Source organism: Mirounga angustirostris, unplaced genomic scaffold, assembly GCF_029215605.1.
Source record: "Mirounga angustirostris isolate CCGP_5_RB_7025 unplaced genomic scaffold, mMirAng1.0.hap1 SCAF_1, whole genome shotgun sequence".
NCBI classification, from domain to species: Eukaryota; Metazoa; Chordata; class Mammalia; order Carnivora; family Phocidae; genus Mirounga; species Mirounga angustirostris.
In genome coordinates, this window is record NW_026991709.1 from 26,899,674 (window position 1) to 26,926,328 (window position 26,655).

A 26,655-nucleotide genomic window follows, 5' to 3' on the forward strand; every position below is an offset into this window, starting at 1 on the left:
TGTTATTAAGGAGTTTGACTTCAGTTTTCTTAGTTTTTAAATGAGGGTATTGGAGTAAATGATTGTTTAAAGCCCCCTTCACTCGTATTACCTATGACTAATTGTTTTAGAAATTGACACACTAAACAGAAAATGATACAACGCCAATGAAGACATAAGAGAGTAGAAATGCCAGAGCGTGCAACTTAAACATTGTTAGTTACATATTAATGTGGATAAAGGGGATAAGCAGATCTTAAAAAATAAATGCAATTTTGCCACAAAATAAGCAACTTAAATGCTTTTAGACAGAAGGAACAAAACAAGCAAAGACTTCTGAGTTCATCTTTACCGCGTCACAATAGCTTTCACGTATTGCTTTCTATGTGACAAGCAATATATAACATAATTTAAATTATGCTATTTCTTTTAATCCTACAGGAGCTCTACGTTGTATTACTATCCTAGCTTTAGATAAAGCTAGTGGGGCTTAATGAGACAGCCCCCACAACTACAAAGTGAAATGGCCACATTTTTCTCCGCTTATGTACCTTACTGCCTTCCATTCCACAACACTGTTCATGAGCAACTTTTGGGCACGGAGCCCCAGTGTGGGTGAATATAGGGTAGTGGTGTATGGGTATGACCTGGAAAGAGATGGGACCAGGACGTGGCGGGGTAGCCAGACATGGTTTATGCTGGTTCACTGAAAACAAATTGTTAAGTTCCTTAACGTCCTGTAGAGGAATTTAAACTTTATTCAGTGTATACAAGGTAATAAATGTTTTACAAAATATGCACTAGTTTTTGAGTAGGGACTTAGAGAGAAGGGAAGGAGCTTTGGGAGGTGAAAGAAAGCTAGAGGCTTCAATGGGGGTCAATGTGAAATATTCTGAAACTGACTAAAAGTCGAACTCTGATTAAAAGAATCCAATTACCTTAAAATATCCCATAATTTACTTTAAAATATCCACAGAAACCATATAATACCTCTGTTAGTTTCAAATGTGTCATTAAACAGCCAGAAAATAATAACAACATTGGGCATACTATTTACTCATTTATTTATTAATTTGAAGAAACTGAGTTACCACCATGTGCTAAATGATGAATCAGACTCTAAAATAGAAAAATTATAGAATCATATGAGAATATTATATATATATATATATGAATCATATATTGTATGGCTAAGAACTATGTCTAAGAATAGAAAGATTAAACAAATTTGTCAGGGTCAAAAAACAGGTTAGGCAGAGAGCTGGGAATGAATGCAATTCTTAGCAACCGAAGCCCAGTCTCTTAATACATTTTATTAATAAATTCTAATAAATTGTCTCTCAGTTTGGTGAAAATGGGGAGAGGAAACAAACATTTTCTGAAAGCCCACAAAAAGCAGTTTAGCGAGATACTTTAAGTTCTCATTTACTTTTCACAAAACCACCATTCTGTGCCCATATGATCCCATAAGACAGAGGGAAAATCTTAAGTCTCTGAAAAGACTGATTTAATGAAGGTATCAGGGTTCCAGCCTTGACTCATAAGTGACTATGTGACTTTGAAAACAATCTCCTGATCTTTACGTGCTCATGTCCTTCTGTATAAAATAAAGGAAATGGGGCCAAGTTGACAGGACAAATTGCCTCATTAAATGAAAAGATTCATTGTGTGTGAACACGTGGACAAGCATATGTGTGCCTGGTGTGACTTGATGGGTGACGCTGAAAGTCTCCAGGTCTGTGATCCTCTGCCCAAAGCTGCAAGAATCGGAAGGAACTTGGCACTGATGAGCGTGGGGAGAAGACACAGCTGGGAAGCTTGGCTCCTGCGGGGGGCCTGAGCAAAACTGGAAAGTGTCCGAGCCACTGAGCTGGGGGCGGTTGGGATGGTGGAGCAGGAACAGGTCTGGCCGTGAGAAACGGGGATGTGACATGTGTGAACACAGTGAGGAAGTCGGTGTCACCGATTGCTAGGCGCCATGTAAAATTTTCACGGAGTCTGAGACAAACACAGACCCAGTGTAGGTTTTGTGTATGAGATTTATCTTGTGATAGCAACTGTGCTAGAAAAGCTTGTAACAAAGACTCTAAAGGAATTGACATAACAGATCATGTGCAAAGCAAGGGATGATTTACATTAACTCAGAAGTGAAATCGCTTGAACCAGGGTAGTCATTTTTGGGAAACTTTCCCTCTAGAAATCTCAAAAAAAAAAAAAAAAACAACCCTCAAAATTTTGTCATTATTAATGCAAAGACCACTTAGAACACCAGAGAATGCACCAGGTAATGCGGCTTTGACATTACAGCACGTTTTTTTAGTCCCCTGAATTTTATGCTGATGTTATCGACTGGCTTTTGCTTATTAACCACCATTTGCTAAACTGCTTTGTTTAATCATGTGAGGTAATATAGCCTCACACTTATCTTATTTGACCCTAATGTTTAGAGGAAAACAATTTATTTCCAACTTCCTATTATTTTAATATGTTACTATATTAATGTTGCATGCTTTTCCCTGGTATTTCATATCATAAATCTTACTCTGGTTTCTTTATTAGCTTGTACTACTCCCTTATTTAATGAGAGGGTGGTATACAGGAAGAAATGGGATAAGACACTTTCTTATGGAAAATGCTACCTCAATAGAATTGCCAAATAAAAATAGAACGTTTTCTCAGATAAACGATGAAAACAACATGAACTATCAGACATAGTGATACTAAAAAATTATTCCTTGTGTACTTAAAATTCAAATTTAATTGAGCATCCCATATTTTTATTTGCTAAATCTGGCAGTTCTTTATCTCTAAAACCCATGCTTTATAATGAAACTACCTAAGCAAAGAAGATTTACCTTCCCTACACCCAACAACCATCCACCAAATCTGAGATCTACTCTGAAGGCCACAGCACTTTCAAAGCCATCAGTAAAATAATCAGCATTTGAAAATGGGCAAGTTCACTCTCTCAGGTCCTGAAATCTCTGACACCACCATAAAAGGAATAATAGGATAATAGGTGCTTAGGGCCAAGCAGGTAAAGATGCTGTTTCCTGGAGGGTATTTAGGGCCTCATCTGGGACCCAGGAATGTGATGTGGCCTTTCTGTAGATTTGCAGGACAGGATCAGAGCCCTGGTTAATGGGTATGAGGCCCTAGATGCATTATACCATTGAACTCTAGATGCCTATATAGTTGCTTCCTCTCTGGAAGTTATCCTGCTTCGAGGAATTATCCAATACCCTGACAAAGAACTGTATCCAGCCTGCAGAAAAGAGGGAAAGCGAATCAAGTTCAAAACCTCACAAACTTTTGAACCTAGTTCAGATACCTCTTATCTAGAAGATGGTCTTTGAGAACCATCTTCCCAGGTTGCCAGCATAATCCTTTTCCACCAAAAAATTAAAAAATAAAAAATAAACTCCTCCTATTACTTAGAATGAAAATAAATTACAATAAAACTATCGAATATGCTTTCACTAGACTAGCGTGGCAGACTGAATTTAGTTTCTACAGATTAAAAAATAAAAATAACTTAATCATGAAACAGAGACCCACCCAATTTTCTGTGAGAAACAAATTTAATGTCATCAATCTTATCCCACAGGCATGGTGTGTATGCACTCGCTCCGACTGAAATGGGCCTTTTAAGAAAGGAATGTGTTAGGAAGAAATTACAGGACTGACCTCGCTTCCAATGGCATCACCTGACCAAGATGATGACCAAGATAGGCCAACAATGAGTATTTTAATTACACTGTAGCTAATACCTTCCAGTTTCATAGGAGCTAAAGTCTACATTTCTCTAGCTGCTCTCATCAATTTAATTAATTCAATAATTCATTCATTTATCTAGTAAATATAATGTTCTTACTTTTGGCATTTGGCTAGATATTAAAAAGGTGATTTATGTGTAGTAATGGAAACAGACATTATGCAGAGAATTAAGCAATGAAAATATAAGCAGGATCTACCTACACAAAAGAGAGAAGGGAAGAGAGAGGAGGGGGAGAGAGAGACAGAGAGTCACAGCGACAGAGACACAAAGAGAGAGACAGAGGTATTAAAGAGAAATGTAACAAGAAGGGCTTGTTACCCCTATTTTACAGATGGGAAAACCAATAAGGCTCTTAAACATTATCATTTCATTTGTATATACACAGTAGTGACGAATTGGTTATGTTTACAAAACATGAATGATATAAGGAGGAAAGGAATTAACTACAGACATATGCAGAAGGACTATAATGTCAGAAGGAAAAGGTGAGACTTCTTGTCTACCATGACCTGACAAGGAGAATATTTGAAATGTGACATATTCAAAATATATGCAGGCAGCAAAGCCACGATGATCAGGAATCCAGGGAGAGGTCTCAGAGAAAATAACCACCTCCCAGTGTTTCCTGGGGCTGGCTCTGCCCATGTAAATTCCACAGCTCTGGACATGTGGGACGTTTAATAAGCAAACAGTACACTGTACCATTTCCTATGGCAATGGTGGTCATAATAATTATATTCTTTCAACTCCTATTATCTGCTAGGTACCATGCTTGCTAAATGCCATATATATATATAATATGTTCATCTTCACAAAAATCTTGCAGGACTGGTATCATAATTTTTACCTTACAGACGGAGATCACAGAGCCCTGGTGAAAAGGTCAGCTTTTGTAGTAGTGGTTGACTCAAGACTTGTGATAAATTCGGGTGTGTCTGACTCCAGGGCTAGAGTTCAATTCCCTTATTACTGGGGAGGGGGGAATAGTCCATGACTGTGTTGTAAGTTTAATGTGCAATGAAAGACCAAACTATTTCAGAGCATGGGTGACCTTTCTGAGGCCTCTGAACTCTTACCCCATAATGGCTGCCTATGGGAATAGGTGGCTATGCGGATGGAAAAGCCGAATAACACTGAGAACTTTTTCAAACTACACCCACCTCCTGCGCCACATTCCCTTGCCCCTGCAGGTCCCTGAGCAATTAGTTTGAGAACCACCGTTCTAAGAGGTCCTAAAACTCAGAGCAATGTGGGGGATAATAAGCCAGTGTCAAGCTAATATTTTTAGAGGAGGGAGGAAGAAAAACGAGGTCTTCTCTGAGTCCCTAGATGATGTAAGGAATGATGTTAGATCCTTTCCAAATATTAATCAGCTAATCTCGAGGAGTCTGTATGGTTTATTGTGCTCCCATTTTTGAAACACTTATTTTAAAAACAAAAGTAATCTTTTATGTAATAGAGAGATGCTGCTCAGTGTTTCTCTTAATCAATTAAATAAACATTTTACCACACGGAGCTGATAAATTCCCATTAGAGGTAAATATATTTGCTGTTTTTATGGCAACCTTATGCTGTTCAGTGTTTTAGAAAAATCAAACAGGAAAGACCCCATTGAACTTCTCTCGTGCGGATCTCTAAACTGAAAGAAACAGTGGTCCAGGAAATCTCTGGAAGAAACAAAAAGGGCTGGCCAGTTCAACAAGTGAGGCTGTGGTTTCATTCTAGACAGAGTGGAGCAAATCCTACCTTCAAACCTTTACTCTGGGTACCGACAGCTTTCAAACTGCTGAGCCTCTGTCACGGGAGGCATTATAACAAAGGAGTTGAAATCAACTCCTTCGGTGTAAGACACATCTCAGTCCTAGGATTTACTATTTATGTGGTTGTAGAAAATAACAGACACCCCTGAGGGTTCTCTCACTTTTAGAAGAGAACTAATAATATTACAGTAGAGTCCATCCTACCTGATGTGTTTGGACCAGTGGTTGATGCATTAAACAAAAATACTGGTCAGAAAGGGAAACACATTAAAACATAAATACCTTAATTTTTCTTAAAACATAGAAAATTTCAATTTTCTAATTTTCTCCATGTTTTCATGTCCTTTTATTGAGTATGGGACTGGTGACAGTCTTTTTGTGTTTCATAAATTGTACCGTAACATACCACTTTAATGGGCTTGGTCATTCATAAGCAAGAACATTTGCAAATGCACTGATATAATAAACTGAGAGATGGTTTAATCTATATTTTTATGATTTTTCCAATAATTTATAGCTGAATGTTCACATATAATATGATAGTGATTTTAGCTATCCAATTTTAGAGAATCCCTCCAAGAAATTATACTATTCTCTGTCTTTTCTCAATTATGTTCCACAGGTTTAGCCAATTAATTAAATTATACATATAATCTTAATTAAAATGCATATAAATTATATATTGTGCAATGTTTAATTAAAATATTACATATTTAACTACACATATGAACTATATGATGTGAAATATATACGTGGATGGTTGTATAGAAAGACGGATTTACAATGTTTGTAAGAATAGGCTTCAATTCTATCACTTTACTACTTAGTTAACTTCTGGCATCAAAAAGCATTAAGCAGTAACCCAATGAAGTTATTCTTAACTTTTTCAGGAAATCATGGACTGCTGTGATAAGCTGAGAAGAGCTGGGACCTTTTCCTCAGAAAAAATAAGCACAACCACATACCTTTAAAGTATTATACATTTTTTTCAAAGGGTCTAGAGACTCAACAAGTTCATCCTATGCCTCCTGTGGATCCATGATCCTAAATTAAGAACACATTTTTGTTTTTGTTTTGCCACCGTGACAAGTAATGTTGTTTACTTTCTAAATTAGGTTTGTGTTGATGGAATGTTTCAAAAGGAGTTACAAACCTCTTTCTAATGTTTTGGCTTTCCTTCTGTATAAATTTTTAAAATCCCATCAAATTAAATCTATACTCAAATAGGAGCAAAAAAACCCGAAACAAATAAAAAGCAATAAAACAAAACAAAAATGAATCCCGAATCAATTTGAGTTTCCCAAGCCTTTCTTCCCTTAAATCTTAATTCAGCTACAGAGGAAGTACGCTTAACCATTTACCACTTCATAGATTATCTGACACTTTGCACAGATGCTCCAGCAGGTTAAATGCAAGTGTGCTACTTTTCAGAACCGCACCGTCCAATACACTAGTTACTAGCCACATGTAGCTATTTAAATTTTAATTAACTAAAATTAACTAACCTTAAAATTCTTCAGTGACAATAGCCACATTTCATATACTACCTTTTTGGACTTTGTAGAGAACATTTCCATCACCTCAGAAAGTTCTAGAACACTCAAATATTTCTGCTTCCATCAAGTGATTTGTATGCTTGCAGGAAGTCTGTTATGTTTGTTCCCAAATCAGTTTATGCCAGTTAGGCTAATAGGAAATTGTATAATTTAGTTAAATATTATATAAAGCAATTTAAATATAAGTGTAAAAAGAATGGTGTCCTAAACCTTAACATTTTGGGGAGACTTTATAAAATTCAGTCACCTTAAAAAATGCTGGAGAGTTGGACATAAGTAAGACAACTTCAAAAGATTAGAAACAATCATAAAGAAAGTAGTATTCTGCTCTCAGATTTTTTTGCAGTGGATTTGCACTTAAAGACATTCGTGAAACAACTGAAATTAGAAATCATAGATGATGCATTTTGGGATTTACAAAAAAAAAAAAAAAGGGTGATAAAATCTAATCAGCAATCCAAACTCAAAAATAATTCTTGGCTTACATAAAAATACTGGCAAATATATAATCGAGTTTTTAAATTTAAACAAAAAGTGTATTGTATGCATGTGTTAATTTTTAAGATCCATTTCCTTAAAAAATCTTTGTGGTACCAACTGCTGATCCCAATTGTATTAAATTGGAAGGTTTCTACTACATACAACAACGTTGCAAATATAAGTCTTCTTCATTCCTCTAAACTCAGTGTTTTCATAATTGGTTGTGTCATTTTCTATTTGCCATATTTAAGTTCATTGGATAAAATTATATTGAAAAATTTATGGACAGGAACCTGATCTAATTCCAGATGTATGCATAACTGCTCTTTTAATTATCACACAATAAAATATAATTAACAACAATACCAGTTACTTTATTCTTGAGCCCTACCCAGTTGCCCAAGTGTAAGACATTATATAGAGATGAGAACCCTTGAACTTTAATTGTGTTCACTCTATTTAACCTTTTGATTTTCTCTGACTTCAAAATGCTATCTATCCATCTATTTATAGCATCAGTTACTTGAGAAATAATAAGTGTAAGGATTTGATTGTTTCACACACTGAGATTCAGATACAAATGGAAACAGAAAACTACATAGAACTACTGGACCACTACAGTCACTATTACTACATTTCTTCTTCTTTTTTTAAAATATTTTATTGAGAGAGAGAGAGAGAGAGAAAATGCAAAGGTAGGGGGAGGGGCAGACCCCAATGCAGGGGCTGGATCCCATGACGCCAAGATCATGACCTGAGCCAAAATTGAGAGTCGGACGCTTGACCAACTAAGCCACCCAGGCACTCTACTACTGCTACTACTACATTTCTTTCATTAAAATAACATCAAACTAATATTGCAATTGGCAGTGGTTGCTTGATCAGTAAATATTTTTCATTAGTCAACTAAATTCAAGGAAATATTTGGACTGTCATGGATCATATGTGTCTATCTGAAATAACAGCATCAGCATAGAAGTGTGTAAGAATCTATCTTTTTTATACAACTTAGAATTACTTAAAAGTATCATAGATACTCCCAATTATCAGGTCAACAGTAAGAAAAGATGCTGTTAGCTTCATTAAAAGAGCAGATTTATTACAATTTTGCTTTGCTATGTGATGCCTTCATATCAGAGATGGATAACTGGCTGCCCTTGGGAACCAAATTTAGATTGACTGTGAAGTCATTTTGAAATATCTTGAAAGTGAGTATGTCTTCTTTGGTCTACCACAGTCCCTATTACTTCCTCTTGTCTTTAGTATGGCTCACTATACTGCCTAGACCCTGATGCTATATAAGTTCATGATCCCTGGGAACAGTATTTTACATAATGTTAGCTTGCATTATCTTATGAGGGACATAGGCAGTTGACCTCTGAAGTCGGACTTAGTTATGGCTACTATTTCATATTAACTTTTATTCTCCCAAGCAACATAATGCTAACAGGTTAACCAATTCACAATTCTTCCCTTTTTACTTGACAGACACCACTAACTGCTAGGCTATAGTCCTCTCCCCTGGAGGAGGATTCTGGAAGGAGAGGAAATGCCATAGTGGAACTAGAAGGTAGATAAATTTTTCTCTATGCCCAGAAGAATAAGAGTGCATTTCTACTTGAAAATAAAAAAATAAAATGAATACAGAGTTCATTTTATTTTTTATTTATTTATTTTTTTAAAGATTTTATTTATTTATTTGACAGAGAGATAGCGAGAGCAGAAACACAGCAGGGGGAGTGGGAGAGGGAGAAGCAGGCTTCCTGCCAAGCAGGGAGCCCGATGTGGGACTTGATCCCAGGACTCTGGGATCATGACCTGAGCCGAAGACAGACGCTTAACGACCGAACCACCCAGGCGCCCTACAGAGTTCATTTTAAATGATACTAATTGGGGCGCCTGGGTGGCTCAGTCGTTAAGCGTCTGCCTTCGGCTCAGGTCATGATCCCAGGGTCCTGGGATCGAGCCCCGCATCGGGCTCCCTGCTCCACGGGAAGCCTGCTTCTCCCTCTCCCACTCCCCCTGCTTGTGTTCCCTCTCTCACTGTCTCTCTCTCTGTCAAATAAATAAATAAAATCTTTATAAATGATACTAATTATATATCTATCATATTTGAGTCTGCAGATAAATTACTGTTATTTGTAGTCTTTCAAAAAAATCTTATTATCTTATTTCAATCAATTAATTAAAATTTGTTTTATGATGCTACCTAAAAATCTATTGATAACAAGCGTAAAATATATCTTCTTGCATAGATCATTGACCTGGATAGAAATCTAGGCTGTATCCATTACTGGTAGATTGGCTTTGACAAAATCACTAAACATTCTGGCCTCAGTTTGGTCATCTGGAAAATGGGTATTGATCTCTAAGGTTCTTACCATGTATAAATCTAGATTTTATTTTTAATTTCAAACAAGTACTATTTAAGTTCCTAGTAAGTAAAAGTACACATGAATTACACAACTTACAAAGTAACTTCATTATGTACTATCTAAACATATGAAAAGTAAAGGGAAACCTAAGGTTGAATATGATTGGGGTCAAGTAAGTGTTCCAGCAGTTCATAGCGAAGAGAAACAGAATTGGGATTTAAGAGGTATCAGATATAGGGGAGAAATGTAGGTGTTTATTTAACTCACAGATGCCACATAGAGTAGAGTGAAGTTAAAAATGAAGGCACACACACACAGTGCCAACTAAAAATCAAGAACTACTATCAAACAGACTTGCCCAAGGTTAAAAGTGATACTCCTAATTTCTCTTAAATTCTAAACTTTAAAAGCTTGAAGAAGTCCACCTAAATACAGAATTTCCCCAGTGTATCACAAAATGTTTTTGTTTCATTTAAAAAAAAAATTATTCATTCACCAAAAATTTCATCCTATATGCAGGGTCCTAGGGTAGGGAGTTGCGAGTTTTGAAAAGACAGATATTTCTGTACCCAAGGGGCTTGGGCTTATAAATAATACAGAGTAGCTAGTTTCATAAATCACCTTTAGATGCTATATCACAGGCTCAATTAGACCTCACAGACAGTGTTAAAAACAACAACAACAACAACAACCTCCTTAGCCCATAATGATACATTCTGAAGAGTCTAGAAATAGATAACACAGAATTTTACTGCTGAAGCACAGTTTATTCTAAGGTGTGCATAGATTCTCACCATTGCTCATAAATGATCAGAAGTTCAACTCAAGTTTAAAAAAAGGTACATACGCTGCTGAAGGTAAAAAGGTAAGTCACAGTCCCCCTGGGCACTTGGACTTACTACTAATGGAAGTCAGAGAAAACTCTGTGGGAATAAAAGTTGCAATGACTATGAGGATTCAAAATTGAGAAGGTCCTTCGAGAAAGAGTAAAGGCTTTGGGGATGAAGAAGTGATATACACGAATCCCAAAGAACATGATATTAACAGGTAGAAGGTTTGTTTGGAAGGAGTAGTGGATAGTGGCAATTAGTAAGCAAGTAAGAGATAAATGCTCTTTTGGTGTGTCCAAACCTTCACCTCATGGTCTTTCATAGGCATTCCCTATAGGTCTTTAGGGAGACGCCGTGAGTACAGTCAAGATCAGTGACCTCAAGAATTATCCCTATATTTTGTGGAAGAGAAGCTAGGCATGGGTATGAAATAATGTTCAGGGTGGCAGAATACTGTATCACATCATTTGAGGAATCTTGGAGAATCACCTATGCTCGCGAGTCAGCATTGATAACAGGGAATAAGAGAAACAAAATGATTATTTACAGAAAGTGACTCACTTATTCTAATAACATAGTCCACGTACTGCTGGATTGTTTCCAAGAAGGCTCAGTCCAACTGCCAAATAACTTATCTGATTCCCTCATAGTTTGCTGAACTAATACGAATATGAGAATATTAACATGAACCAGTATTATGAACTAAATTAGACTTCTCTAGTATGGTCCAATCAATTGCTTTGCAGTTGGTTTTCCTTTCCCTTTCTTTCTCCCTCCCCGCTTCTGTGCTTCTAACTCCTTCTTGCCTCATTCCACAAAATATTTAAAGGAAATCAGCTAATATGAACACAGATACATATGCAAGTCTCAAAATATCAAAAGAGATATTGGTAAAATAATGTATAATTCACTGATAGTTAATTGTTTCCTGAATTTTCATATTTGTTTTGTTACCAAATGTGGAAACCTTGCTGTATAGTAAAATTTGACCACTTAAATTCTTTTTTTTTTTTTTTTTAAGATTTTATTTATTTATTTGACAGGGAGAGACACAGCGAGAGAAGGAACACAAACAAGGGGAGTGGGGGAGGGAGAAGCAGGCTTCCCGCTGAGCAGGGAGCCCAGTGTGGGGTTCCATCCCATCACCCTGGGACCATGACCTGAGATGAAGGCAGACGCTTAATGACTGAGCCACCCATGTGCCCCTTGACCACTTAAATTCTTAAAGGAATTATTCAATCTGCATAGTTGCTCCCTCACTGAATGCTAACTCTCTAAATGTACATTATTTCCCCATGGTTTATTTCTAGATATTGACACCAGCAGTGGTCCTGAATCTCGGTTTCTTTAAGATAATCCTATCAATTTGTGTATTTGTCATCTGCCATTTTTTTCATAAGAATATAGTAAGTTAAAAAACCCCCATAGCTAGAAGAGCAAATTTATAATTAACTACTAGTGAAAGAACCTCCCATGTAGTATTCTCAGCCTACAGAGGAGTTTTTATTTTCTGCATTGATGCTAATTATATCCTCTGCCTTTCAGAATTATTATGACTTCACATGACTAACACTTTTCATCATAGCTACATCTTTGTAATTTTTCAGCTATTCTTCTGTAATACCAGATCCCTTTTGCTAGGGTAGATAAGAGACCACGATTCTATGCACTTGTCATAGTATTTTCATAAGCTTATCCTTAAACTGCACCTTACAGTTGATTTCTGTGATAGACTTAACTCTATTGCACCGAATGGAAACAGGCATTTCTTGACAATAGTATTCTACTTGGCCCATCCATGACACCGACTTGGTCTCCAAATCTGTACACAAGAGTATTAGAATACACACACACACACACACACACGAAAGGGACTACAAGGCTCTCAAAGACTAAACTATTTACAAATATATAATTGTTTACCCCTCAGTTGTTTGTTTCTTCCACCTTTGTGTAGAACTGTTACCAGTACACACAACATTGTTTCTCTTTGCTAGGAGTACTTTCCTTCTCAACTTCTCATTTTCTCTGTCTCTTACTCTTTTGTCTATGTCTCCTGCCTCTTGTTCATCATCTCTTGATTAGTCCTTGAAAAGGCCTTTCTTTCTTAGAGACTACTAGTCTTCAACCTCTGCCTACGAATCAAATAATTTTGATTGAAATCATTGGTATTCAGCTTTCTAATGCTCCTGTGTTCTTCTCGTGGGTGATTCAAAAGTTCCTTCTTCACCATTGTTGGTGAATTCTAGATTCTGAGATATTCTGGAGGCCAGAGTGTTCTATAGGAAGCTCACCACCACACTGTCTGGATCTTAAAGTTCTTAACATATTTATATCTAAAAATCTTTTCTATGTATTCAAAGTTGCATACTTAGAGTTTAAAGTCCCAATATCTATAACTATTTAATTCTGTGCCTGAAAGATGATCGATATAAACTAGCCTCTTTATATAAACTATACCATTTGATGCCGCTAAATTTGGTGGTAAGTTAATGTTCTCCAAAGAGACCTATTTGCTTTGTACAGACAGAATATTGTAGGTAACTTCCCTTCAAACAAAAATGTGATTCAATCCTCAAGTACACGTCACATATTTATTATTAATTTCTTGACATGTTTCTGGTTTAGTTGTTTCTGGTTTATTCCACACGTGGCTGAACAAAAATAAAGGGTAGAAGACAAGGGAAGTATGCAAAAATACCAAAAGCTGATTTATAAAAGTGATGTTGAAAGAAAAACCATTCGTCTAGAAATGAAAGGATTTAAAAATTCAAAAGAAATACACATAATCTAAATTTAGGGTTGTAAACTATAATGAACTTATTAATAAAAATGAGTTTGCTGTATTCTTTTTATTCTAGAGAAAAAGCAATCCTAAGTTTTAAACTGTATGTCTAGGATGAATGGGCACACTCAACACAGTGAAAAAACAGGTATATTACTGATGTAGAGCAGTGTGGGAATTAAATTTAGGCAAATTTTAGGACCAACAAACAATACGCAAATTTGTGACTGCTGTTGTAATTCATTCAAATATTCAACAGAAACTCATCACAGGGTGAGATCTTATACTCCATTCATTCATCCAATAAATATTAGATCTTATGTGTAAAGCACTACAGGGGATACAATGAAAGATAAGGCATGGGCTTCGCCCTCAAGGGGCTTACAGTCTAGTATATACTGGCAAAAAAATAAACAAGCACATAGATAACCATAACATAAGGGAGAAAGTGATGTGTCATAAGAAAGACTCAGATAATGTGCTATTAAGTCATTGACACTAGAAGACTTTTTTTTTTTTTACTATAGTGTCTAAGTAGCCAATAAAAATAGAAAAAAGATCAATGATCAGTTTGCAAAATTAAGAGCCAAATTTTGTGAATCTGTGACTGAAAAGTTGAAATATCAATGCGGTTTAAGTCACTACTCACCAGTTCTTAAAAATGTTTGCTCATAGAGTAACAACCTATTAGAAATACCAACTTGCCAGTGTTTACAGGTAGATGCAAATGGAATAATCTAGTATTTAGGGATGAAAGGATCATTTTAATGTAAGAAAGGTTCGAATTGATTATCCAAAATACTCATGACACATTACCTTCTTGCACAGAAATTGGCTCAGTCAGGTAAAAGTGGTGAAGAATTCCTCGATGGCTCAAGTGTACTCCAAGGAAAGCTAGAAGGTTGTACAGTTAACTCCCAGGGTGTAACTCGAAACCATACAACCTACTACCTCAACCCGGATGCACACAGCTTCCAATGTTGCTTCAAACTCCTTATCATATCTTCAGACAGCTCCTCCAAATATGGCGGCCATACACCTAAGGGCTTGGCAAGGATGTAGATATAATATTCTAACATTTCACCAACAGACTTAATATGTGTCTACTAGGACTATCCTAACCTCTTGGGTTTCTAGCACAGGTCATACAAAATGTCCTCTGACATCTCTCCTGGCATATAGTTCTACTAGCAATTAAAAATATTAAAAGCCAATAGCATTCAACTCCATTATTCAAGATAAATCAGCTCAATAGTAGTACATAAATCTAATTATAGCCTTTAATTTTCTTCTTGAAGTTGATGAGGTGTACTAACCACTGTAATGTGAACTTAAGTTTCTGAACAGGATCCATTCAGCCCTTGTTTCGAACCTGGCTATAAAAAATTCAAGTTTCTTAAGTAATTTACTGTATTTGGATTCCAACTTGAATGGCTGTGCTGTAAACTCTTCCTAGTGGTAGACACTTGAAGCTTGTCTCTAAAGACCGATGAGGGTAACAAAAGGAAATATAAATACTTCCCAAGTAATCAACTAAAGTTTAACAGGAGTTTGACTGAAATATGATTTAACAGCATTTGTCTACAGCATTTTGTTAGATTACCACACTGACACAGACCCATAGAAGCGAGCTTGTGTAGTCCATTTCACCACAAGATCGGATCTACGGGTTTATGCCAATGGGCAACATCTCACTTGGGCTCCCTATTAATGCAGAATTTATTGCAAATATTTGATGAAATTAGATGAAAATATTAATATTGATCCTTTACTATAAATATTTTTAATGCTAAAATGCTCTTAGTATACATATTCCCAGTTAAAGGCCTTCATAAATATTCTACACTAAAATACAGGTTTATATACATGAGAATTTAAAGAATAGTATATTGAAATATTTTTCGCAGATTACTCTAGTAATAGTGAATATTTTGGATTTGGACTATTCTAATTAATAACGAGTTTTAAAAGAAAAAAAAGGATCCATACATGCATGTATGAATTATGTAATTGTGAAGCATGAATGTAGTATTACCAGCCTATAATTAAGACCAAATTAACTATTAAGCTAATTGTGTAAGAGTCAGACTGCGCTTGTTTTAACTCTTTTATAAAACCTCCGTTAGTGATTTCAAGGAATGGGTAACATTATAACTTTCTCATAAAACAAGTAAGATCTTGTTGACTAGGCAGAGAACACAGGAAGTCACTAAAAAGTCTTGAATGTATACATATGTGTCTATAGTTGGAATAATACTGAAATTAACAATATTTGGATAAATTGTTATCAGAAAACTAAAATTAATATTAACAGCATTATTACTATTAGCAGTGCTACTACTACTATAATCTATACTCCAGATCTACTGCATAAAAGAGGATATAACTTGCCTCTTAAACACAATATCTTCAAGTTTATTTTTTTTAAAAAAAGATATTCTTAAAACATAATATATAGCTAGTTACAACTCTTACCTGGTCAACAGGTTGGGCAAAAATCAATTGTTATTAAAAAAATTTAAGCCACTAGACAATAAGCAAACACACAAAGAATAAACATAAAGCCAGCCACATACATATTTTTTAAGATTTTAAGCTCAACAGCAACAAAACTGTAAGTTGTACAATCATTAATCATTTCACTCATATCCACAATATTTAGCATTTCTAAATTATATCTTCATTGTGAAAAATAGTAATACTACTTAAAAATTACTTAGTGTTTTTGCATGTTTTGAAATAAAATAAAATGTGTTCTATAGACTTTATGTAGATAATTTGGTCTACATAATTTTTTTACCATTATTTATTTTCTAATTATTCCCATTCTTGTTAAAAACTATAGTAAAAAATCAACAGTCATAATTGCATTCAATTATAGTAAAAATATCTTAACATGTATTCATAAACTTAGATGTGAAATAAAAAGCAACATTTGTTTTGGGTTTTATCATAACTATAAGAATGTATATTTTGGTTTCATTCTCTTATTAGGTCATTTTTTTAAAAAAGCACAACTTTATTCCCTCTCTCCAGATTTCACTTCCTTTTACCTGGTATGACAAATGAAAAAAATATATATTTTCTTTTTCTAAATTACTTTCTATTCAACCATTACATGAATGGATATATAGATATATGAATGGATATATAGATACATAATTCCAAGAGACTCAAACTGCACATAGATCATAAACTCAGACAAAAATTTGTCACAATGGTAGGTAATAGTATAAATTCTCAAGCCATCAATGAAAATTCCAACAGCTAGATCCATAAAGACTATGAAACAAATTCTTAAAACTAAATATAGTCAACATTGTTTTGTGTTTCTTCTTTAAAAATATTAAATATTAATTGTTCTTTTGCTTTTTGTTTTTACCTGAGATGATTTTCTCCTATGATCACTTTCTTCACTTCTCATATCCATTTTAAGTTTTTCCCTAAAACAACCACAAAAGGAGAAATATCAGACAACTGCTTGTCTAGGAGGATCATCTGGCTGGATGGTGGGAATGAAGGTAGATGATCGAGAAGAAAACACAATATCAAAATGGGCAAAACCTTTTAAAGTATTTTTTTTAAAGGCTTGGAAGACTCCTAGAGCCCCACCCAAGGCTACTCATATGACATATAATGTGGTTTCATAGTTTGCATTTACGCGTTCATTTTGGTTGGTGTTGTTTTCACAGTAACAGTTTTGAAAGTGAAAGGAGGCATAGCTGTAAAGAAGCGACTAGGTTTTGCACAATGAACTAGTGAAAGCTGAAAAGAGATTTGGATTTGGCATGGAGCTTAATAAGATAATTAAGAGTGTAGAGATTAATGGCTCCTAAAAATAACATTTAAAATAATGTTTTTCAACTAAAGGATCTTGAAACATGAAAACAGGTTTATAAATGTTAATTAAGGCTGTGAAAGTTGATGTTCCATTAGCTGAGGCAGCATAAAGGAACAAGAGCTATTTTTTTAAATAATTAGTGAACAATAACCGATAAACTTAATAAAACGTTTTATTTGAATGTTATCAGTATATAGGGTAATTGTAATTTCCCATAATTCTTCATAGAATAACTAAAAAAGGAGGTAGAATTCATCAGTTCTATAATATTTTCTCTTTGTTTACCCTACATATTTTCAATATGATAAAATATGATTTTAAAAGCACAACAGTTTGCTCCAAGTTTATTCTTTTCATGGAGAATATTATAGCATCAATTCTTAATATGCAAATTATAGTCTTCATTTATATATGCTCTATTTTTAAGAAGTACTTTCTCTTTTTTAACAATTTTTAAACATGTTTAGAAAGAGTTTTAATCAACATTAAAATAGGTGGAATACATCTGCTAATCCTTTCCCACTGAACCAGGCAAAACTGGGTTTTGTTACAAAATGCTTAAATTGCTTAACAATTTACTCCTACAAATAGACAAAATAATTAGAATGCAATGCATTTATCTGCTGAACCAATCATTGCTTTAAACTTAAAACAAGTTTGTATGTACTTTTTCCACTAAAATACTTAATGGGTATTTCCAACGCTCTCTGCAACCGCCCTAAGACAAACGCTTCTTTTAAAATATATTTTAAAAGAGAGTATTATTGTGGAACAAGCTTCTTTTCTACTTAGCAACTGAGAGCATGATCTTTTCATCCCTACTTCGGTTATACTGAAATCCTGGTAAATAATTTAAATACAACTTCCCCCAAACTAATTTTATTTCTTAATATATCTTCTAATATGACCCTTTTTTAGAAGTTCAAAAAGTTTCTTCCTTCACATTTCAAATTATGAGTCACAGCAAATAAAAGATTTAGTTTCTTTAAACAACTAGGACTAAACGCTCACTTTTCTTAGATAGCAAAAACTAATACTGTACACGAAAAGCACAGATAACATATTAATGTCTTTCCCAACTTCGATGTATAACCAAAATAAAAACATGTACCATCTTTTCCATACACATTTTTCTATTTTTACGTAAGTTTCTATTCTAATCAGGATTAGAGCAAGAGAGCAAAAGGAAAAAGTTAATAAGAGTAAAGTGGGTGATGAGCTAAATAAGAGTACATTGAAAGTTCAAGGATCCCCTTTTATCTAAGAGTAGGCTTAAAAAGAAACAACAAAAAAAGTTATACCTGATATGAAAGGTGCGATTTCACCAAGTGCAATATATTGCTAATTATGCCATATTTTTGAAATAATAAAAATAAGGAAGGCTCATTTGGTTATGTTGCCTTACAAAGCTGCTTTACAAAGCCCGATGTCTCTGTAGGTATACAAGCCAATGTTTGCTTTTTTTTTGGTTTGTTTTGGTTTGGATTTTTGTTTGTTTGTTTTTGTTTTTGTTTTTGAGCAGGAGCGTCTCATATTTTTCAGCACTGTTGCATGGAGTAGGACAAACTCAAGATTTTTTTTTTTTCTTCGGGGCTCCTGTTATTTCTTGGAAAAAAGGACCAGGGTGCTTGTCTTCTTTTTCTTCCTTCTCCGTATTCCAGGCACAAAGCACTGCGCAGAAACTGCACCAATCCTTGCTGTCCCTGGCAGCAGAATGGTAGAAGGTGGGAGAGACCAGGAATCCTTCCAGGCTGAGCTGACTTTAGAAATGAGGATTGCACACGTTTGTCTCCTGAACCAAAAGGGTGAGAAGGCAGGGTGCCAGCTTGCTACACGGCTGCAATGATCTCATGCTCACTGCTGCGGCCGTCCTGTTTGCCCTGTTCAAATGCCTGTTCATTATAAACCAAAAAAAAAAAAAAAAAGTACTTGGATTCTTCAGCAAGCAGAAAGGGTATTAACATTTAAAAAAATCAGCAGTAAGAAAAGCCAAAAAACAAAAAGCACATACAATTTTAGGATTCACTTGTTATGCCTCAATATTCTGTTTATATTTTTCTTTTTTTTTTTTTTTTTCCTATTTAGAGATAAGCAGCAGAATTTATCAGGCGTGAAAGGGACAGCCTCCTGGTGGCCTGCCAAAAACCCAGAATAAAGGCGAAGTTGTGCTTCAAAGCTCAGTCGCTTGCTGAGTCTGGCTAAAGTCAAGTATTAAGATCCACCATTTTCTGAGCCATGCTAGAAAAGAAGAAAAAAGTCAGGACGGTTGCTGCTTTCCAAGTCTCCGTTGGCACCATCACAAAATCTCAGTCGTAAGGTCACATGATTCTCTGCCAAATGTAGAGTGCATTCCCATCAACCATTCTGCTGATACTGCGAAGGCAGCTATTGTCTCGTTTAGACCCAAAGTTCAGCCCACTCTTCATTGAATTAGCTGAAAAACGCATCACCTTTGGGGGCTGGGAGTCATGGAAACGTCTACCTGGCAAGCTGCCCACTTTTTCTGCCCATCAACCAGAGATGGAATTGTGCTGCCTAATGCAATGATGACTTGGAATGTGAAGACTCGTCCAAAGTGAATCTGATTCTTGCAACGCCTGTTTCAGTTTGCACAGAAAACTCTGGCTTCTTTTATTTAAGGTGGGGGGGGGGGATCTTTCCTACTAACTGTAGCAAAAAAAGGTCTGAACATGCCTACTCTGCAACTTGATTTCACAACACACCCAAACGGTTCTCAAATGAAAAGACCGAAGCCCTGCAAGTTTTCGGAGTTAAACGCATCCCTTCCTCTCTCTCCTTTTCCTAACTAGTAAATGCAACAAGCTCAGGACATTTGTTGTAGTCTCTCACATTAAGGTTTAAAATCCGTGAGATTCTTCTCACTTTCTATTACTTTCTGATTTTATCTGGCACTGATTTTATACTCCGTGGCCACAAAATCCACCCGCAACAGTAGGGATGCATTATTGCTGCAACCCCCTTCGAAGCAGTCCCCTGGGAGAGGCAGTTGTCTCCTCGACCACATAAAATCTTGCAACTGGGTTCTGTGGTAATCCTCATCAGTACCTAGCACAGCTGCTGTGCAAGTTTGCTGAGAATGACTCATGTAAGAAGTGGTCTTTCTGTTCCTTCGCTAGCTAGTTTGCCTGTTTGGCATGAAAGATACCTTGGAAAGATTTAGGGCATGTTATCGACACCTCTTAGGCAATAAAATGAAATGCTCACCCCCTTCCCAGTGAATTTCCATTTTAGCAGGCGACGAAAGTGTCCATGGACGAACATTTCCAGATTTTCTAACAAAAGTATAGTGAATTCAATCTTTCACTATTACTTTAAGCAGACTCTAAAGCCAAGCGAGAAGCAAGTATTAAGATTAGTATTTAAACCAAACACACTTGGGAGTACTAAGAAGAATCATGTTCTATTACCTGCATTTAAAAACGGTGCAATGACGGGAGATCTTTATCTGAAGTACAGTTATGCTTGCAAAAAAATTAAAATAAATTCAGGGCTTTACAAAACGATGGACTAACATTCCCCCTCCTCCATTTATGGATGCCCACACATCGCACATTACAGGACAAAGATTTAAAAAGACCATCAAGGGGCACCTGGGTGGCTCAGTTGGTTAAGCAACTGCCTTCGGCTCAGGTCATGATCCTGGAGTCCTGGGATCGAGTCCTGCATCCGGCTCCCTGCTCAGCAGGGAGTCTGCTTCTCCCTCTGACCCTCCCCCCTCTCATGTGCTCTCTCTCTCTCTCATTCTCTCTCTCTCAAGTAAATAAATAAAATCTTTAAAAATAAATAAATAAAAAGATCATCAAACCATGATTTGCTTAAAAATTCATCATTCCCCCCCCCCTCAAAAAAAATTCCGGGATCTAGGAAACAGATCCTAAAAATAGTCTGTGGTCTTTCTGGTGCCACATTCTTTGGGTCACTTTCTTTAGAAGTGATAGGAGTGAATGTGCACGTGTGCACACACATACACGGGAACTATTCTGGGGTCCTCCCCACTTGTAATTCAAAATACAAACAACTCTAAGCCAGAAAGCAAAAACTGACACATGTGCTGAAATTAAATTGCTTTATTCGAGATTGCAGAATTCTGGGCAAATTTTGCTAATGCCCTCAGCACATGCTTTGGGTGCCTGGTGGGACTCAAGCACAGGTGGCAGACACATGTGTCCCATGCTTCGGCACAGCAAGAAAAAAGGAGGTAAGCTCTCGGAGAATGAGAAATGTAAATTTTCAGCTCTCATTCTCTTATTCAGCAGATATTTATTAAGTACTCTTATGGGGGTTGGCCTTGTGACAGGCACAGGGGAACAGCAATGAATCAAGTGAACGTGCCCCCCTGCAGGAGTCAGTCAATGAGAACTTGCAAGTGGCAAAAGCTTACTTCTAAAGGTAAGTGTTGCCATAAAATGCTAAAGGAGCATTTATTGGTGATAAAGTAATCGAGAAACAAGCTGGTACAAATTGGAAAGTAGAAGTGAAACGGGTATCGAAAAATAAATTACAGATAGACATGGGTTCTTTGTCTCAAATTGTCTCTTTTTAATGGAAAATTTATTAGTTGCTTTTTCCTAATTCTGTTTAAGTTCCCTATAGAAACCAGGGCAAAAATTGTATGCTGCCCTGCCAATTAAAGAATAACAAAAGAAAAAAGGACAAAAAAGAAACGGGACAGTTTTTCCTAATCCTCCTGCCAGGTAAAACTAAAAACCCTGGACATCATACATAAAACAAACATCAGGACACTCTGAATGATGGAGAGAAGAGGACAGAACAGCCAGGGACCTCGGGACCCAAGGAACAACGTTGTGGTGAGTTCCCTGGATTTTATTTTTGACTCATCTATCCAAAACTTGGAGCAGAAGAAGCCAGCAACCCAGAGACACCAATTGGTGCAGACCAGAGAAGCCTCAACAAAAGCCTGTTCTTTGCAGCCAAAGGACAAAGAAAGCAGCAGCCTAGGAAGACAGAAAGCACTGGGGCAATACTACTTTGCTCTGGTCAGACACCACACAAACAGCCACCCCCGTACCTAGGCCCAATGGGGAGCTCCTACAGACCCTTGGTAGGCTAGAACAAAGCATCCCAACTTCCTCTCCCCAACCCCAGAGTGGTGTAAGGAAGTCTAAATAGGAAATTGGGACTTTTGTCCTTGTCAAGGGATAACAAGGTGCCTACCCTAACCCAATGTAATAATGTCAGTGGAGACTACATTGGGATCCTGGACTTCCACCCAAGCCCAACAATAATGAAGCACCATTCTCCCTCCCTACTAAGGTTGTGTTGGACAGAGGAGGCCTAGTGGAGGGTCAGGACATTAGAAACTGTCCAGCTCTAGAATTCCCTCACCTGTAAGGTGCCAGGAGAGGCCATGATGGGGGCAGTAACAAACCACTGACATCCCTCCTAGCCAGGAAAGTATCAGTGGAGGCCTACTGGGGAATAGGAACTCTCACCCCACCCAGCAGGAACACCCACTCAGGTGTCAGTGCTATGGCTGGCAATGACAAGGTGTGCCCCCTTTCTCTGCTGGAGTAGTGTCAGAGCAAGCCAGCTAAAATAGAAGGTTTAATAATATCCAGAGTCTCGGGGCGCCTGGGTGGCTCAGTCGTTAAGTGTCTGCCTTTGGCTCAGGTCGTGATCCTAGGGTCCTGGGATCGAGCCCCGCATTGGGCTCCCTGCTCAGCGGGAAGCCTGCTTCTCCCGCTCCCACTCCCCCTGCTGTGTTCCCTCTCTCGCTGTATCTCTCTCTGTCAAATAAATAAAATCTTAAAAAAAAAATAAAAATAATATCCAGAGTCTCATAATACCCAAAATGTCCAGGTTTCTTTCAACTGAAAATCATTTCTCATACAAAGAAGCAGAAACATCTCAAACTGAATGTAAAGAGACACCAATACTTGTGAACACCAAGACAACAGAGATATTAGAATTACCTCACAAAGATTTTAAAGCAGCCATCATGAAAATGCTTCAATGAGAAATTATGAAACATGGTTGAAACAAACAAATGTCTTATCAAAGAAATAGAAGCTTTCTAGAATAACCAGATAGAAATTTTAGAACTGAAAAATATGATAACTATGATAAATTTAAAAAATGTGGGAGGCAAAGGAAAGAACCAGTGAATGAGGAGAGAGAACAATAAAAATGGTCTAATCTGAACCACAGAGAGAAAATATACTTAAAAAAAAAAGTGAACAGAGACTCAGGCAACTGTGGAACTATAATAAAAGAAAACATTTGTGCCATTGGAATCCCAGAAAGAGAAGAGAAAGAGGGCAAGGCATAAAACATGCTAAAAAAAATAATGGCCCCAAATTCCCCAAATTTAGTAAAAGGATGCAGATTCAAAGAGGCTGGGCAAACCACAAGCAAGAAAAAAAAAAAGACATCCATCCCAAAACACATCATAGTCAAACTTCTGAAAACTAAAGACAAAGAAAAAAACTTGAAAGCAGCAAGAGAAAAACATAATCTTCCTTTAGAGGAAAAACAATTCTGATAAGTAAATTTCTCATCAGAAACCATGGAGCCCAGAAGTAAGGGGTACAATTTTTAATGGCTGAGAGAAAAGAACTGTCAATCCAGAATCCTATGTCCATGGAAAATATCCTTTAGGAATGAAGTGGAAATCGTCATTATCAGATGAAGGAAAAATAATATAATTCTTCAACAGTAGACCCACCTTGAAAGAATAGTTAAGGAAGTTGTCTAAACAGAAAGGAGATGATAAAAGACGAATCTTGGACCTTTAGAAAGGAATAAAGAATTCAGTAACAAAAATATGAGTAAAAATAATAGACTTTCCTTCTCTGATGTTTTCCAAATTATGTTTGATGGCAGAAACAAAAAATAAACAATGTCTGATGTGGTTCTAAATGTATGTAGAGGAAATACTTAAGACAATTATAAATGGGTATGGGTAAAAGTACAAGAAGGGAGGTAAAGTCCCTGTACTTCACTTGAACAAGTAAAATGAAGACACCAGTAACACTGTGATGTTATGTATATAAAAGCTAATACATAAAACAACCTCTAAAAAACTACACAAAGAAATACACATTTTAAGAAAAATACTAGGAAGTCAAAATTCTAAAAATTCTAAAAGGTGTTTAAATAACACACAGGCAGGCAGGTGATATGAAAAACAAAGAGAAAAAAAACAAAGAATCAAATGGGAGGTGTAAGCCATACGTATCAATAATTAAATTGAGGGGCACCTGGATGGCTCAGTCGGTTAAGCCTCTGACTCTTGATTTCAGCTCAGGTCATGATCTCAGGGTCATGAAATTGGGCCCCATGTGGGGCTCCGAGCTGGGCATGGAGCCTGCTTAAGATTCTCTCTCTCCCTCTGCCCATCCCCCCACTCTTTCTCTCTCTCAAAATAAATAAATAAATAAATAAATAAATAAATAAAATTGAATGTAAATTGTCTGAATATACCAATTAAATGGCAGAGATATGCTCAGTGGATTTAAAAAAAATGTGGCTTAATTATATACTGTCCAAAAGGAACTCAATTCAAATACAATGATATACACAGATTTAAAGTAAAAGCATGGAAACAACATATATATAAAATATGTATTTGTATACAGATATATGTATTACATGTAGTACATACACATTATATCTATGTCTTATGCAAACATTAATCAAATAAAGCAGGAATAGCAACATTAATATCAAATAAAAGATCTTCAAAGCAAAAAAATTACCAGAGACAGAAATAAACATCATATAATGATAAAAAGGAATATCCAACAAGAAAACATAACAACTCTGAATGTGTATACACGAAAGAGCTACAAAATGTGTGGAATAACAACTGGTAAAATAGAAAAAAATAGACAAATCCATGATTATAGTTGTAAACTTCAGCATACCTAGAACAACTGATAGAAAATTAGCAAGCATATAGAACTTAATATTATCAACAAACAGGATCTAATTGATATTTTTAGAACATACACCCAACAATTAAAGAATACACATTCTTTATATGCCCACAAATATATTCCAAGATAGGCCATATCCTGGTCTATAAAGCAATTATCAACAAATCTGAAATCCTACAGAGTGTGTTTTCTGGCCAAAATGGAATCAAACCAGAAACCAATAAGAGAAAGATAATGGGAGAATCTCTAAACATTGGAAGTTAGTTAACACACTTCTAGATAACCGTAAGTCAAAGAGGAAATCAAGGGAAAAAAATACACTGGAGTGAATGAAAAATGAAAATAGAACATAGCAAAATTGCTGGGACACAACTACAGCAGTACTCAGAGGGAAACTGATAGTACTAATTGCATACATTAGAAAAGACAAAAGTCTCAAACCAATAATCCAAACTCCAATCTCAAGAACCAAGAAAAAGAAGAGTAAAATCAACCTAAGGCAAAATAATAATAATAATAATAGCACAAATAAATGAAATTGAAAAACAGAAAAGCAGTAGAGAAAATCAATGAAGCTAAGAGTTTGTTCTTGGAAAAGATAAATAAACTTCTTGTCAAGCCTCCAGCATGACTGACAAATAAAAAAGAGAAAAGACACAAATTGCCAATCATGAATGAAACAAGCATATCACTACAGACATCTAAAGACAATAATGGAAAATTACAAGCACTAAACATAGAACTTAGACAACTTAGATGGAGTGGACCAATTCTTCAATATTACAAATTACCCTAACCCACCAAATATGAATTAGATTATTTGAATAACCGTGTAACTATTAAGGAAATTGAATTTGTAATTTAAAAACTCTCAAAAACAAAACTCCAAGCCTAGATGGTTTTGTTGTATAATTCTAACAAATATTTAAAGAAGACTTAACACACACATACTCTACACAATTTTTTTTTTAGAAAATACAGGAGGGGACAATTTCCAATTTATTTTATGAGATGAATATTATCCTGATACTAAACACAGACAAACACAGGGAAAAAGAGAAATACATAGACCAATATCCCTCACAAACATCGATTTAAAATCTTTAATATTGGGGGCGCCTGGGTGGCTCAGTCGTTAAGCGTCTGCCTTCTGCTCAGGTCACGATCCCAGGGTCCTGGGATCGAGCCCCACGTCAGGCTCCCTGCTCCGAGGGAAGCCTGCTTCTCCCTCTCCCACTCCCCCTGCTTGTGTTTCCTCTCTCGCTGTGTCTCTCTCTGTGTCAAATAAATAAATAAAATCTTTAAAAAAAAATTCTTTAATATTGTACTAGCAAATAGAATTCAGCAATATA

General features: G+C 36.0%; 1 protein-coding gene across 17 annotated transcripts in view; it reads right to left on the bottom strand.

Moving 5' to 3' along the window:
* The window catches only part of LOC123863282 (uncharacterized), a 691,187-nt gene that overhangs the window by 210,385 nt on the left and 454,147 nt on the right, over positions 1 to 26,655 (bottom strand). For 10 of the 17 annotated variants that reach the window (XR_010407890.1, XR_008504970.2, XR_010407899.1 and 7 more), the window contains one exon: positions 16,926 to 16,986. The exons of 5 other annotated variants lie outside the window; for them this stretch is intronic. The gene's annotated coding sequence lies outside the window, so the exon portion shown is untranslated. Of the gene's footprint in view, positions 1 to 16,925; positions 16,987 to 18,685; positions 20,728 to 26,655 lie in introns of all 17 variants that reach the window. 2 more of the 17 variants (XR_008504972.1, XR_010407897.1) reach the window with 1 other exon arrangement.